This window comes from Tenrec ecaudatus, chromosome 12 (assembly GCF_050624435.1).
Source record: "Tenrec ecaudatus isolate mTenEca1 chromosome 12, mTenEca1.hap1, whole genome shotgun sequence".
In the NCBI taxonomy this organism is placed as follows: Eukaryota; Metazoa; Chordata; class Mammalia; order Afrosoricida; family Tenrecidae; genus Tenrec; species Tenrec ecaudatus.
This window is the reverse complement of record NC_134541.1, coordinates 117,024,128-117,036,953: the sequence shown is the minus strand read 5'-3', so window position 1 is coordinate 117,036,953 and position 12,826 is coordinate 117,024,128.

Genomic DNA, 12,826 nt, shown 5'->3' with positions numbered 1-12,826 from the left:
CCTAGATGCAAAACCCAAAACTAACAGGATTATCAATGAGAAGACTGGAACAAAGCTAAGAGCCCTAGTGTGGGGAATACATGGGCTAGCAGAATTAGCAAAGGAAACAAACTTATTGGAAGATAAAACAGATGAATGGTACCTATTAAAAATAGAGCACTTGTGTATATTGAAAGACTTTAAAAGAGTGAAAAGAGAGCCCACAGATTGGGAAAAGATATTTAGCAATGACATAACAAACAAAGGACTAATTACTAAGATCTACAGAATTTTACAAGCTTATAAGAATAAAACCCAAAAAACTAATAGCCTTCTGAGAACATGGGCAAAAGACCTGAACAGACATTCACAAAAAGGATGACAGTGGAATGGTTAATCAACACATGAGGAAATGCGCCAGGTCATTAGCCATCTGGAAATGCAAATCAAAACAACAATGGGATACTACCTAACGCCAGCATTTTTTAAAACTAAGAACAACAAATGTTGGAGGTTATGTGTTGAGATAGAAATTCTTATCCACTGCTGGTGAACTTGTAAATACCACTACTATGGAAGGCAATATGGCGATACCTAAAACAGCTGGAAATTGAACTACTATATGGCCCAGCGTAGCATTACTGGGCATGTACCCCTATGAAATAAGAAACAGCATGAACAGATGTTTGTTCACCCCATGTTCATCGCAGCACAGTTCACAATAGCAAGAAGCTGGAAGCAGCTTAAATTCCCATCAATAGAAGAGTGGATAAAGAAGCCCTGGTACATACACACAATAGAATACGATGCATCCCTTAAAAACAGCAATGAAACGTCTCAACATGACGGGATGTGGTAGACATTATGCTGAAGTTAGTCAAGCACAAAAGGATAGATATTATATGAGTCCACTGCTGTAGAAACAAGCAGCAGAAGAGGCACAAGCTCAAGCTTGCAGGTCATCCAGTCTTCTGATGGGAGAAGAGACCACCTGGTAAAGAGCTAGACCATTGAGGAACTCTAAAACTCTGCCACAGAAGGAGCGATGATCCTTAGTCAGAAAGTTGCTGCAGCTTAAACAGGAAACCGTTCTTGTTCAGGACTGTCATCGCCAAGGTTTGCAAAAAGTGCAGCTATGGATTAATGCAATGCGGTGTCAATTAGATGTACATTCCTGAGGTCTTTCATCTGTTGTAGCTTTGTCTTTCTTTTTCTTTTCATTACATCAGGCATATTGCCCTGTAAATTGTGGTAGTGGTACCAGGAATAAAAAATTAAGGAATTTTTAACTTTTCAAAAAAAAAAAAGGAAGTAAATGTCTAGAAAAGAATGTGGGCAACATATATAAATATAAACATGCCTGATTCAATTGATGTATGGATTGTGATAAGAGTTGTACGAGCCCCCAAATAAAATGATTTTTTAAAAGTAAATGACCCTAGAGTTTTAGGCTTGTAGTTACGGATATTAATGCAAGTAAGCTGGGCTTATGAAAAGTTTTTGTTGTTATAATTAACTAGAGGGGAATTTTCATTAAAAAGAATGCACTTCTGCTATAAAAAAAAAAGTTTCCTAAGTCATCTCAGTGAATCCATAAAGGCACGTTCCTGTTGACTTTGCTTCGTTGCTGCTGACACAGCAAGGGATGATAGTGCGCTTTCGCCTTACACTTGATTGCTATCAACACATGGTCCATTTTCCTTTGAGAGTTGATCCAGGATTCTTTTAGATCCTGTTTAAGCACACAGGATCTCATCCCTGTGTGCATACTGGATGACTCTTGTCTCTTGAGAACCTCAGGAGGCTTGAACCAAAGGAACAGCTCAGAGTAAATTTAAATGAGGTTCATAACAGCCAGTAACTCATCCTGTAAAAACAACACCTACCCGGTGTTACTTTGTGCACTGGAAGAGGAACAAAAGCTGTGAAACCAAACTCTGAAGGGAGAATAAAATAATCAACTGCCTCGGAATCAAGCTTAGTCAAAAGCAATAAAAGAAGAAAAGAATGATCTATGTAGGATCTATTTGACAACAGTAACCCCAAAGTTAGGCAGATAGTGGGACACTTTTGTTAACGGAGAAGAATGAAACATGAGAATGGTTGCACCACGTAAAGAACACGACTAAGGTCACAGAATTGTCCTCATAGAACTGTTGATTGCTATGTGTTTTGCTATATATATTTTCAATATACACAGTAAAATTTTAAAAATAAATAAAACGAAAAACCAAAAGCATGAAGGGCTTGCTTATATTAACATGCTTCAAATAAAGGGGAGAAGGAAGATCCTCACTGGCCTCTCTTGTTCTGGTTGATTTGGGAAAGGGACTGGATGACAGAGAAGTGTTTTGAGATGACTATTTTTAATGCCACTATGTGTTTTTTAAGAAGCTGAATGTGGGATACAACTAAGTGACTCTAAGTAAGCTCTAACTGACTCTGAGCACCTTGGGACAGTCTTAATGCAAGAATATGGCGTCAGTGGAACTTGATCAGATGGTTTCAGAATCTGACAAGCCGATAGAAGCTGGCTCTGAACCACAATGACCTTGGTCTGGGAATAGTTTTACCCTATGGTGTGAGAATTAACTGCACTAACTATTAATGCCTGATTTGAGCCAAGATCGTAATACTGAGGATTGTTTACAGAGAGGAGGGACTTGTCCTCCAAATATAAATATATAGAACCTGTAACCAGAGAGCCAAGCGTGATCTTTGAAGTGTGGACTGATGGAATCCATTCTCAGTTCTTTCTAGATGTAGCCAACATGTAAGGTTAATAAATGGGCAATGACTGGGCAAAAAGGGGTCACCTGGTGGTTTGATGCTGACTAAGTCTAAAGATAAATGATCTCATCTACCGTGGTCATTCGGTGAGGCTAAGAAGGGCCTCCAAAGACAGATAAGCAGAGAACTTCCTGGTCCATGACTGCTTAGGAGAGAGTAATTGGTACTGCTATGCAACATGCAAGTTCTGTGCCATGACTTTCTGCTACATCTTACCACGCATCTCTTCTTTTGTAGCCTTTTATGTCATGTTTAAGCTGTTATCATAAATACGCTATCGCTTAATAGCTCTGTGAATTGTTCCAGCCAATTATCATACTCCAAGGGGCAGGCAAGGCGGCTGGGAAGTGAAGGAATCATGTGGACTCATCAACTTTTCCCAAAACAAAAGAGGGTAGACCAGCTTCTCATGCTATGAGGTTAATGCTGTTATGGTTTTTGTGAGTTGAGATCAATTCATAATGTCCCCATATGAGAAAGTAGAACTTACCCATAAGTTTGTCTAGGTTTTCTATCCTGCAATCTTTATAGCAGCAGATTACTAGCTCTAGTCCCATGAAGTTACTTGGGTGGGTTTAAACTGCCAACCTTGATATTAGCGGCAGCCAACACCTAACCATTGTGGCAACAAGCAACATTAGGCTGACGATAAAACCATATGGAGCTAGTACAAGAAAACTATAGACCAATATCCCTTAAAATACAAAACTCCTCAGCAAAACACTAGCAATAAAAGAAGTTAAGATTATATACTATAATCAAGTGAGATTTGTCCCCGGAAGGCAGAGTGGTTCAATATTTAAAAAGCAATACATGTAGCACACCATATGAATAGAAAAAAGAAAAAGAACCACACAATCATTTCAGTAGATTCAGAAAAGATATCTGACAAAATCCAGTACCTTTTCATGATGAAGGTAGTCACCAAAATAGAAATAAAGGAGAATTACTCAATTTGCTAATGTGCATTTATGTAACATTCACAACTAGCATCAAATTCAATGGAGAACAAAGCCCTGCTTTCATCATGGATATTTGATATTGTACTGGAAATATTCAAGAAATTAGGCAAGAAAAATAAAATGTATCCAAATTGTATGCAAAGAACTGGGTTTTTGTTGTTGATGTTGTTTTGGTTTTGTTTTTGTTTCACAAATGACGTTGTATATATTAAGTTCTTCAAAAAGCTCATGGAAATATATATTATGAAGTATATATGAATGTTTCATTTGTTTGAGGCAAAATAAATAGGATCTCCTTTGAGGAATGAAGAAGGATATAACATCTGTGTGAAGAACCCCCACCAGAAAGGCGTGAATTCTGTTAAAAATTGAAGCAAGATTAAACATCAAGTTTATAATGAAGCCTGGCAGGAGAAATGGTGGGATTGTTGATGTTGTTGCTGTTAGGCATCTTTCCAAACAATAGCAACCCTATATACAAGAGAACAAAACACAACCCAGTCCTACAACATCTTCGCAATTGATGCTCTGTTTGTGGCCATCTTGTCCGGGCCTTCCTTGACTTGACCAAGTATGCTGTCCCTTCCCAGGTACTGCGCTAGCCTGGTCACAGATCCAAAATACAAGAGACAAAGTCTCACCCTCTTTTGCTCAAAGAAGATTGCTGGCCATACCTCTTCCAAGACAGATTGTGTGTGTGTGTGTGTGTGTGTGTGTGTGTGTGTGCACTTTTGACAGCCCAGGATACTTTCAATATTCATTGCCAACACTATGTTTCAAATATGCATCAGTTCTTCTGTATTCTGTACTCAATGTCCCACTTTCACATGGATCTACTTTACAGAAAGTTTATGGGGCTAACTAACACTCCCAAAGAAATCAGCAGGTTACAAATAGCTGACTTGTAAAAAGGGACAATACTGTGCTGAAAATGCAGCCTGCTGTGGCAGACCGTCCACATCAATTGTCAAGGAAAATATTATCTGGTTTGTGCCCTCCTTGAAGAGAGCCGACCATTAATAGAACAGTAGCCATAACTGTTGCCCCTAGGGGATCCATAGACAAAAGCAGGGCTTTCAGAGGAAACTGTACACAAGACAGATCAAGATGCTAACGCATGTTTTCAAAGAATGGAAGAAGATACAAAACGTGGCTTTACCAGTACAATCTTGAATACAAAGCAATGGATCCCAAGAGGTGGAAGTCACCCTAAAAACAGAAAGGCAACAAGCTCGTGGGATGCTCAAGGCATTTTGCTTGTTGATGTTCTGGTGCTTCAAAGAACAATATCTACTTACTATGAGAGCATGTTGACAAAGTTAGCTGCTGTTATCATTGCTAGGGACCATCAAGTGTGTCTGATGCATACTGAGCTTACATATAACAGAGATGCCGCCCACGCCTGCACCATTGTCCTTATGTTTGAAAACAAACAAATAAAAATGCCCAAGAAAGCTTCTGCAGAGAGTACCCCATCCATCACAACAAGGCTCCTGCTCATTTTTCTCACCATACAAGGGCAATTTTTTGAGAATTTCTGTGGGAAATCATTAGGCATCCACCTTGCAGGCCTGGGGCCCAATGTTGACGCCTTTGTTTCCTACTCTCAAAGTCTCCGGAAAAGGCACTCGGTTTTCTCCGGCTGCTAACATGAAAAAGTTAGATTTCCCAGAACACTCAGTTCTCCATGGATGCGCTAAGCAGCTGATAGCATTGCTTACCAAAGCGTCTGTGACTCGATGGAGCTCACAGTCAGAAATGAAGTTTGCAGTTTTAATTTAGTAAATTTTACTTCCATTCTCCCACAAACTCTTTGAAATGCCCTCATTACAGAAGATCCCAAAGAATCCACAAAATGAAAGCCACTAAATGAATCCAGCAAAATGGCAGGAGACCAGATCAACATACAAGCATCATTCACATGTTGTGCATCAGCAGCACGCCACCTGGGAAGATAATTAAGGAAGAAATTCCCTTTACAGTGGCATCTAACAGAAGAAAACGCCTAGGAGTACGTTTAACCACCCGACCACCACCAGAAATGATGGCATGAGCCGCAAGTGACTCAGTGGCAGTGAGTTTGGCTTTTTGAGTTCTTGAGTGAGAAGCTTAAATGCAGAAAATGATATAACATGACGGAAGACATGTAAAGAAGACCTAAATACATTAAGGGGCATCCCACGGCCATGGATCAGAGAACTTAATGTCATAGGGCTCTTTCCTACAGCAAATTATAAATCCAACGCAATACTGATCGTAATGCCAGCTTTGTAGTGGTGGGAAAAACGAATCCTCAAATGTCTAAAGAACGGAAGAATCAAAGCAATCTCTGGAAATCATCGAAAACGGAAAATGGAGGCGGGGGAACCGTGGTGGAGGGGTGCGCACTTGCGGTCTCTGAGTCCTAGGGCGCTCGCTCCGCAAACCAGCTTCCTGGGAGTCCAGGGGTCTGTGGTAAGCTGAGGGGGACACGGAGGACACTCACCACACACGCTGCGCAACCGCCAACGCCATCACAACGGCCACTGAGGGGCGCGCGTCCCCTCGAGACCAGAGGTCCTTTTCAACCGCCCAGGCGGCCTGGCCCAAAGACCAAGGAATACATGAGAGGGGAGGATGCTGTGCCCTGCGCACGCCCCAACTCCACCCCTACCCCTACTCCCAGCCCAGTCCCATGTCTCTTCAGTCCATCTGAGCTTTCTTCCTCCAGGCTGGTACCGCCACCTGTCCAAGCATAAGGACTCTAAGCCTCTGCATCTCGACCCACCCTTAAGTCTCAGCCAGGGGGCTGGCGGTGGAGGGTACCCTAGTTTCTGAAAAGGGCCCCTTCCAGCACTACCTGAGTGTTGACACCAAAAAGACCCTAAGGGGGCAGGGGTGACCAGGGTAACAAGAACAGGAACCACAAGACAGTGGCATCACTAGTGTTGCGATCAACTCCCATCACCCACCCCATCACCCCCACACCTCCCTGTCACCTTCCAGTTAGGGTGTGATCACAGGTAGGGAGCAGGGGGCTATCAAGATATGAAAACCACCCTCCCGCTTTAAAAATATTTTAAATAATTTTATTGAGGTCTCGTTCAACTTATCACAATCCATATACATCCATCCATCATGTCAAGCACATTTGTACATTTGTTGCCATCTTCATTCTCAAAACATTTTCTTTCCACTTGAGCCCTTGGTATCAGTTCATTATTTCCCCCTCCGTCAAGAAGCCTTGATAATTTGTTTTGGGGTTTTTTGAACCATTGATAATTTATAAATTATTATTAATTTTAGATGCCTTACACTGTCCGATATCTTCCTTCACCCACTTTTCTGTTGTCCGTCCCCCAGGGAGAGGGTTATATGTAGATCATTGCCCCTTTCTCGCCCACCTTCCTCCTACCCTCCTGGTATCTCTGCTCTCATTATTGGGCCCGAGGGATTTATCTGTCCTGGATTCCCTGTGTTTCCAGCTCCGATCTGTACCAGTGTACATTCTCTGGTCTAGCCAGATTTGTAAGGTAGAATTGGGGTCATGATAGTTGGGGGGGGTGGGGAGAAAGCATTAAAGCATAGAGGGAAGCTGTATGCTTCATCGGTGCTATACTGCACCCTAATGGCTTGTCTCCTCCGAGACCTTTCTGTAAGGGGATGTCCAGTTGCCTACAGATGGGCTTTGGGCCTCCACTCCACACTCCCCCTCATACACAAAGATAAGATTTTTTTTTGTTGTTCTTTGATTCTTGATGCCTGATCTCTTCGACAACTTGTGATCACACAGGCTGGTGTGCTTCTTCCATGTGGGCTTGTTTGCTTCTCAGCTAGATGGCCACTTGTTTATCTTCAAGTCTTTAAGACCCCCACATGCTATATCTTTTGATAGCTGGGATCCATCAGCTTTCTTTACCACATTTGCTTATGCACCAAATTGTCTTCAGTGATCGTGTCAGGAAGGTGTGCATCATGGAATGCTAATTTAATAGAACAAAGTGTTCTTGTATTGAGGAAGTACTTGAGTGGAGGCCCAATGCCCATCTGCTACCTTAATACTAAACCTATAAATATATACACATAGATGTATTTCCCCATCATCGATATGACTTCTTTTTAAAAAAACAAATCTGTGACCATAACCTTCTGAATTGATCTTTCTGTCTTGAATTTAACTGGCCGAGAAGATCTTTGCAAAAGCCACAATTTTCTATGAGCCTTACTCTCTTGGTGTATTGGTAAATCTGAGGCATGCCCTCAGTTACAATTCATTCCATAGAACTGTCCTTGGTAGCTCCTATCTTGCCTGAAGTCCTGATAGAAAAAAACCAACTCTTTGATTTTCAGCCGCCACAAACTGAAAACTTACTGAAACCAAGATGTTTGCTTAAAATAAAAATACTGAATCACGTGAGATCCCAACTTCAGAAGCCAACTATTTTATGAAGGAGAAATGTATAGAGCCTTTTGAATTTAAACAGAATGATTAAAATGAACTCATATCTTGCTGAATTAGGAGTGTAGTGGTGTAGCGAGTTACTCTTTGGGCTGCTAAGGGCGAGGCCAGCAGTTTTAATCCATCAGCCGCTTCTTACTCCCTTAAAGATTTCAGCCTTAAAATGCTAGGCAGTGGTTCTGCTTTGTCCTAAAGAGTTGTTATGAGTTGGGTTTTTGTTTGGCTGAATTGAACTGACTTAGTAGTTACACATTGGGCTGCTAATCATAAGGTCAGCAGTTCAAAACCACCAGTCATGCCTTGGGAGTAGGCAATTATTTTAAATTAAAAGAAGAGTAGAAAAATCTCAGGAACCCATAGGGGCAAGCTCAACCCTGACCTATAGGTTTGGTATGAGGCACAATTGATTCAACAGCCTTGAGTCTGAACCAGCCTGAAAATCCATGTTTGCTTCCTTGAAAAGCTCTGCCAATTACTAGAGGTCAGTGCTTTGTAGCAGGCTCATCATAAACCTAACACCACAGCATCTAACAGTAACATCGGGGTGGTCACAGTCCAGCCAGGATACGGAAGAAATGCATCTCAAGAGTAAACCCTGATATATTGGTAGACAATAGCTTTAAGAAATGTAGGAATATACATTTGTATTAACAGTACATAAACAAGGTCTCAAGGGGGGGGGGGAATACACAACCTTGAACTGTTAAGTTTCACATAAAAAAGCAACTTCTATAAAAAGTGTCTTGCAATTAGACATCCCCTTACAGAAGGGTCACAAGGAAGAGACAAATCAGTCAGGGTGCAGTATAGCACTGATGAAACATACAATTTTCCTCTATTTCTTTAATACTTCCTCACCCACATTATCATGACCCCAATTCTATCTTAGAAATCCAGCTAGAGCATGTGTATTGGGTACAGATAAGAGATGGAAACACAGTGAATTCAGAACAGATTAGCCCCTCAGGACCAATAATGAGAGGAGCAATACCAATAAGGGAAGGGAAAGGTGAGGATAGAAAGGGGGAACTGATCACAATGATCTACATATAATCCCCTCCCAGGGGGACAGACAACAGAAAAGTGGGTGAAAGGAAATCAGTGTAAGACATGAAAAAATAAATGTGTTTGACACAATGGATGTATGTATGGATTGTGATAAGAGCTATATGAGCCCTAAATAAAATGTTTTTTTTTAAGTTGTCTTGTTAATTCTTATTATTCAATGATTACAAAACACTTGATGTGATTTAACTATTGGAGTATATGGTATGTGAATTATATGCCAATAAAACTTTTGGGAGAAAAAATCCTTATTAGAAGCTCCAGCCTCAAAAAACATCTTCCATCAACTTTGACATTTTTATGATCTGTTCTGAAAAGTAGACATTGTAAGTATTGTGATATAAATGCAAATTTTATAGGCCACTGAAAACTCTTCCCAATTCTGCACCTTACTGAGTCTTGACCAAAAATTAACCAAATAACTGTATTATGACTTCTTCATTTCACAAACTACTTGTATGCCCATGTGAGAAGATCTAAGTGATGTTATCAGCTCTCACTTGTGATGTCTTCCTGAATTTTGATGTCAGAGTTTTTTCTTCTGAATAAAATTGGCATGCATTGAGTTTATGTATTTTTCTCTACAACAGCATCAGTGGTGATTCTGCACTCTTCATCAGTTTCTGGACTTCAGGCCATTTGTTCATTTCTTGAGTCACACTCTTTTGACTCATATTTGTAGTATCTTCAACCTTCCTCCAAACCAAACTCACTGTCACTGATTTTCTTCCGACTTGCAGTGACCCTATAGGACAGGGTAGAACTACCCCCGCTGGGTTTCCAAGCCTGTGAATCTTCGTGGGAGGAGAAATACTCATCTTTTTCCCATCTAAAAATTATTTCATATGGGGCAGCATTCCCATAAACCTATTGTAAAGCATCATTTATTTGGGGAGATGTCAGTTTAATTTTTGTTAAAAAATCTCTGATCTAAAATTGTTTTTCTTTGGCACAAAATGTAGCACGCCTCCCAGCCCCCTTATTTCTTTTAAAGGCATCTGAATGAGACTAGGACAAATCTAGTACCAAGAGAATGTTTATGCAGCCATCCACTGATCACGGAGGTCACAGAGTTTCAAAATATTTTGTTTGGAATAAACCAAGAGTGCTCCTGCATTCAGACCAGAGTCAGAAAAAAGTTTTGAGTGGAGCAAATTAATTTATTAAAGGAGTACTTGAGCCAAACACTAAAGGGCACCCCAGCTAGTCTGAGGGCACCATGGGTTGGAAATTCAAGTTTTTATCCTACTCAGAGTGGTCCTTCCACCACTGGCTGGCTCTCCAGAGCATATCTCCCTGTAAAGGTGAGGTCCATGCAGCCAAGAGTCGGTACTGTGTCTATATCACTAGGCCAGAAGTCAAGGGTCAATTCAACCATTGTGTGTGGGGGGGTGAAGGGGTGGGGAATAACTTGCCTTTCTCTGCCCACACCCTTTCATGATGCCCTTGTCTATTCGAGGAGGAAATGTTCCTTCAATGCCCTCCACTTTCTTTTGTGCCAGGAAGCTCAAGTGATAAGGGAAATATGCCTTCACCTCTCTTTTGTGCTAGAAATTCCTCCCATTGTCAACCTCTTTCCCCTTGCACACTGTCTACCTAGCAAGCGTGACCCACCAAGGTCATTCCCAGGAGATCTTTTGAATCGTGACCCTTGATAAAGCTACATTCCTAAAGTTACCTTTAAGTCAAAATAATAACCTTAGTAAGTTGTGCTGTAACCAACAATTAATCATAGATAACCATTGCCAATTTAGACACTCGTCATGTAGAATTTTATCTAAAGAAATTAATTATGTAGAATCTCAGGTTTATCAGCTATGAACTTTAAATCACAACATTCACTTAGAACCAGAGAATCCGAATTAGCAATTACGGGGTCTTACTGGATGCTGTACCTTGTGATAACTTGTTATCACAAAACCCTCTCCCTTTTCCATGATGTGGGCTATCAGAAATATTTGGACATTCTCTCATCTTTGGAACTTTCTAGTCAGAAGCATTCCTCCATTCCCCCAATTGTGCATTAAAGAGAGGAGCCTGGACGGTGTAATGATTAAACATTCAGCTGCTTCCCAAATGGCCAGCAATTTAACCCCCCAGCCACTCTGAGGGCAAAGCCGTAACAGCCTGATTCCATCCTAGATTGCAGTCTTAGACACCGTGAGACAGTTCTCCTGTGCTACAAGGGTGCTAGGAGTGGAGATCAACTTGGCAGCAGTGGGTTTATACAAATTAAAAACAACAACAAAAAAAACCTGTTGTCATTCAGTCCCTTCCAGTTGATTTCCACCGGACAGGACAGAGTAGTACTGCTCTGTAAGGGTTTGCAAGGCTGTAATCTTCCCTTGGGATGAACCCTGTTGGTATAACATTGGCCTGCGATCCTCCTGGTCGGTAGTTCGAAACCACCAGCAACGCGGCGGGCGAATGGCTGTGCTTTCTACACCTGTCAACAATTAGTTTCCGGAAGCCGCAGGGAGGGAGTCATTTAGAGTCAGCCCTGACTCGATGTCAGTGCACTTGGCTTCCCTTTAGCAGAACAGGAGAAGATTTCCACGTCCTTTCCCCTTTGTGTGGCAGGTGAGTTCCAGTGATCTACCTTTAGGTTAGCCGCTGAGATCCGAACCGCTGTGGAAATGGAGCTGCCCCCTCCGGTTTCTGAGAGTGCACCTCCTTTCCACTGTCAGAAGCTTCATCTTTCTCCTGATTGCCACCAGGCCACTTCATATTGAATTAGCTTTCGCTTATTGGCGTCCAAACCTCAGTGCCACTGAGTTGATGCGAACTCCCAGTGAAGCTATATAGAAGACAGGGCAGAGCTGCTCCATAAGTTTACACCACGGCAACTCTTTGCAGGTGTAGAAAACCCTGCTGTCTCCTGCGGAGGCGCCGCTGGTGTTTCCCAACTCATCTCCCAGGTGTGACCAGTTGCCACCAGGGCCCCTTTCTGGGTGTGCATCATTGGATTTGAACACTGCCCTGCATTGTTCGTTATCTTCCCATGCACGTTACCATCCAACTTCCCTTTGTCTTTCAAGGATAAAGTCCTTGATGAAGAGACCTGTGTCTGGCCCGAGGAGACTCCCACTTGTTGAAGGCTGGTGGTTACTTAGATCAGAGACCGTGGGAGAAACAGTCACCCAGCCCGGTGAGATTCAGATCAGGCGAGATTCTCCAGATAGGGGCAGAATGGAAAAGAAACTGGGTCTGACAATCGCCTGGCTCCTTTCATCTGAGATTTCCCAGCAGAGAGCAATAATTTAAAAACCAAGGCAGCGTCGCCATCTCTGACCCCCATCTCCCCAGTCTCTTTCCCAGGGAGAAATTAAAATAAAACAAACAGAGACAGCAAATAGCAGAGGAGGAATGGTTCGCCCAAATCTTCTAACACGTCTGGCAAATTCCTGCAGCTAATGACAGGAATTGAGAAAGTGGAACCAAGAACCCCCATCTCCCAGGCGGCTGCATCCCCTCCAGTGTTGGGGGATTAGTAGGAGGTGGCATTGAACCCCCGGCGTGGGACTGGGTGTGGGTGGAGACCCTGCAGGCAGCAAGAAGGGACAGGGGCGGGATTGCTCCGCCTTCTGTTCCC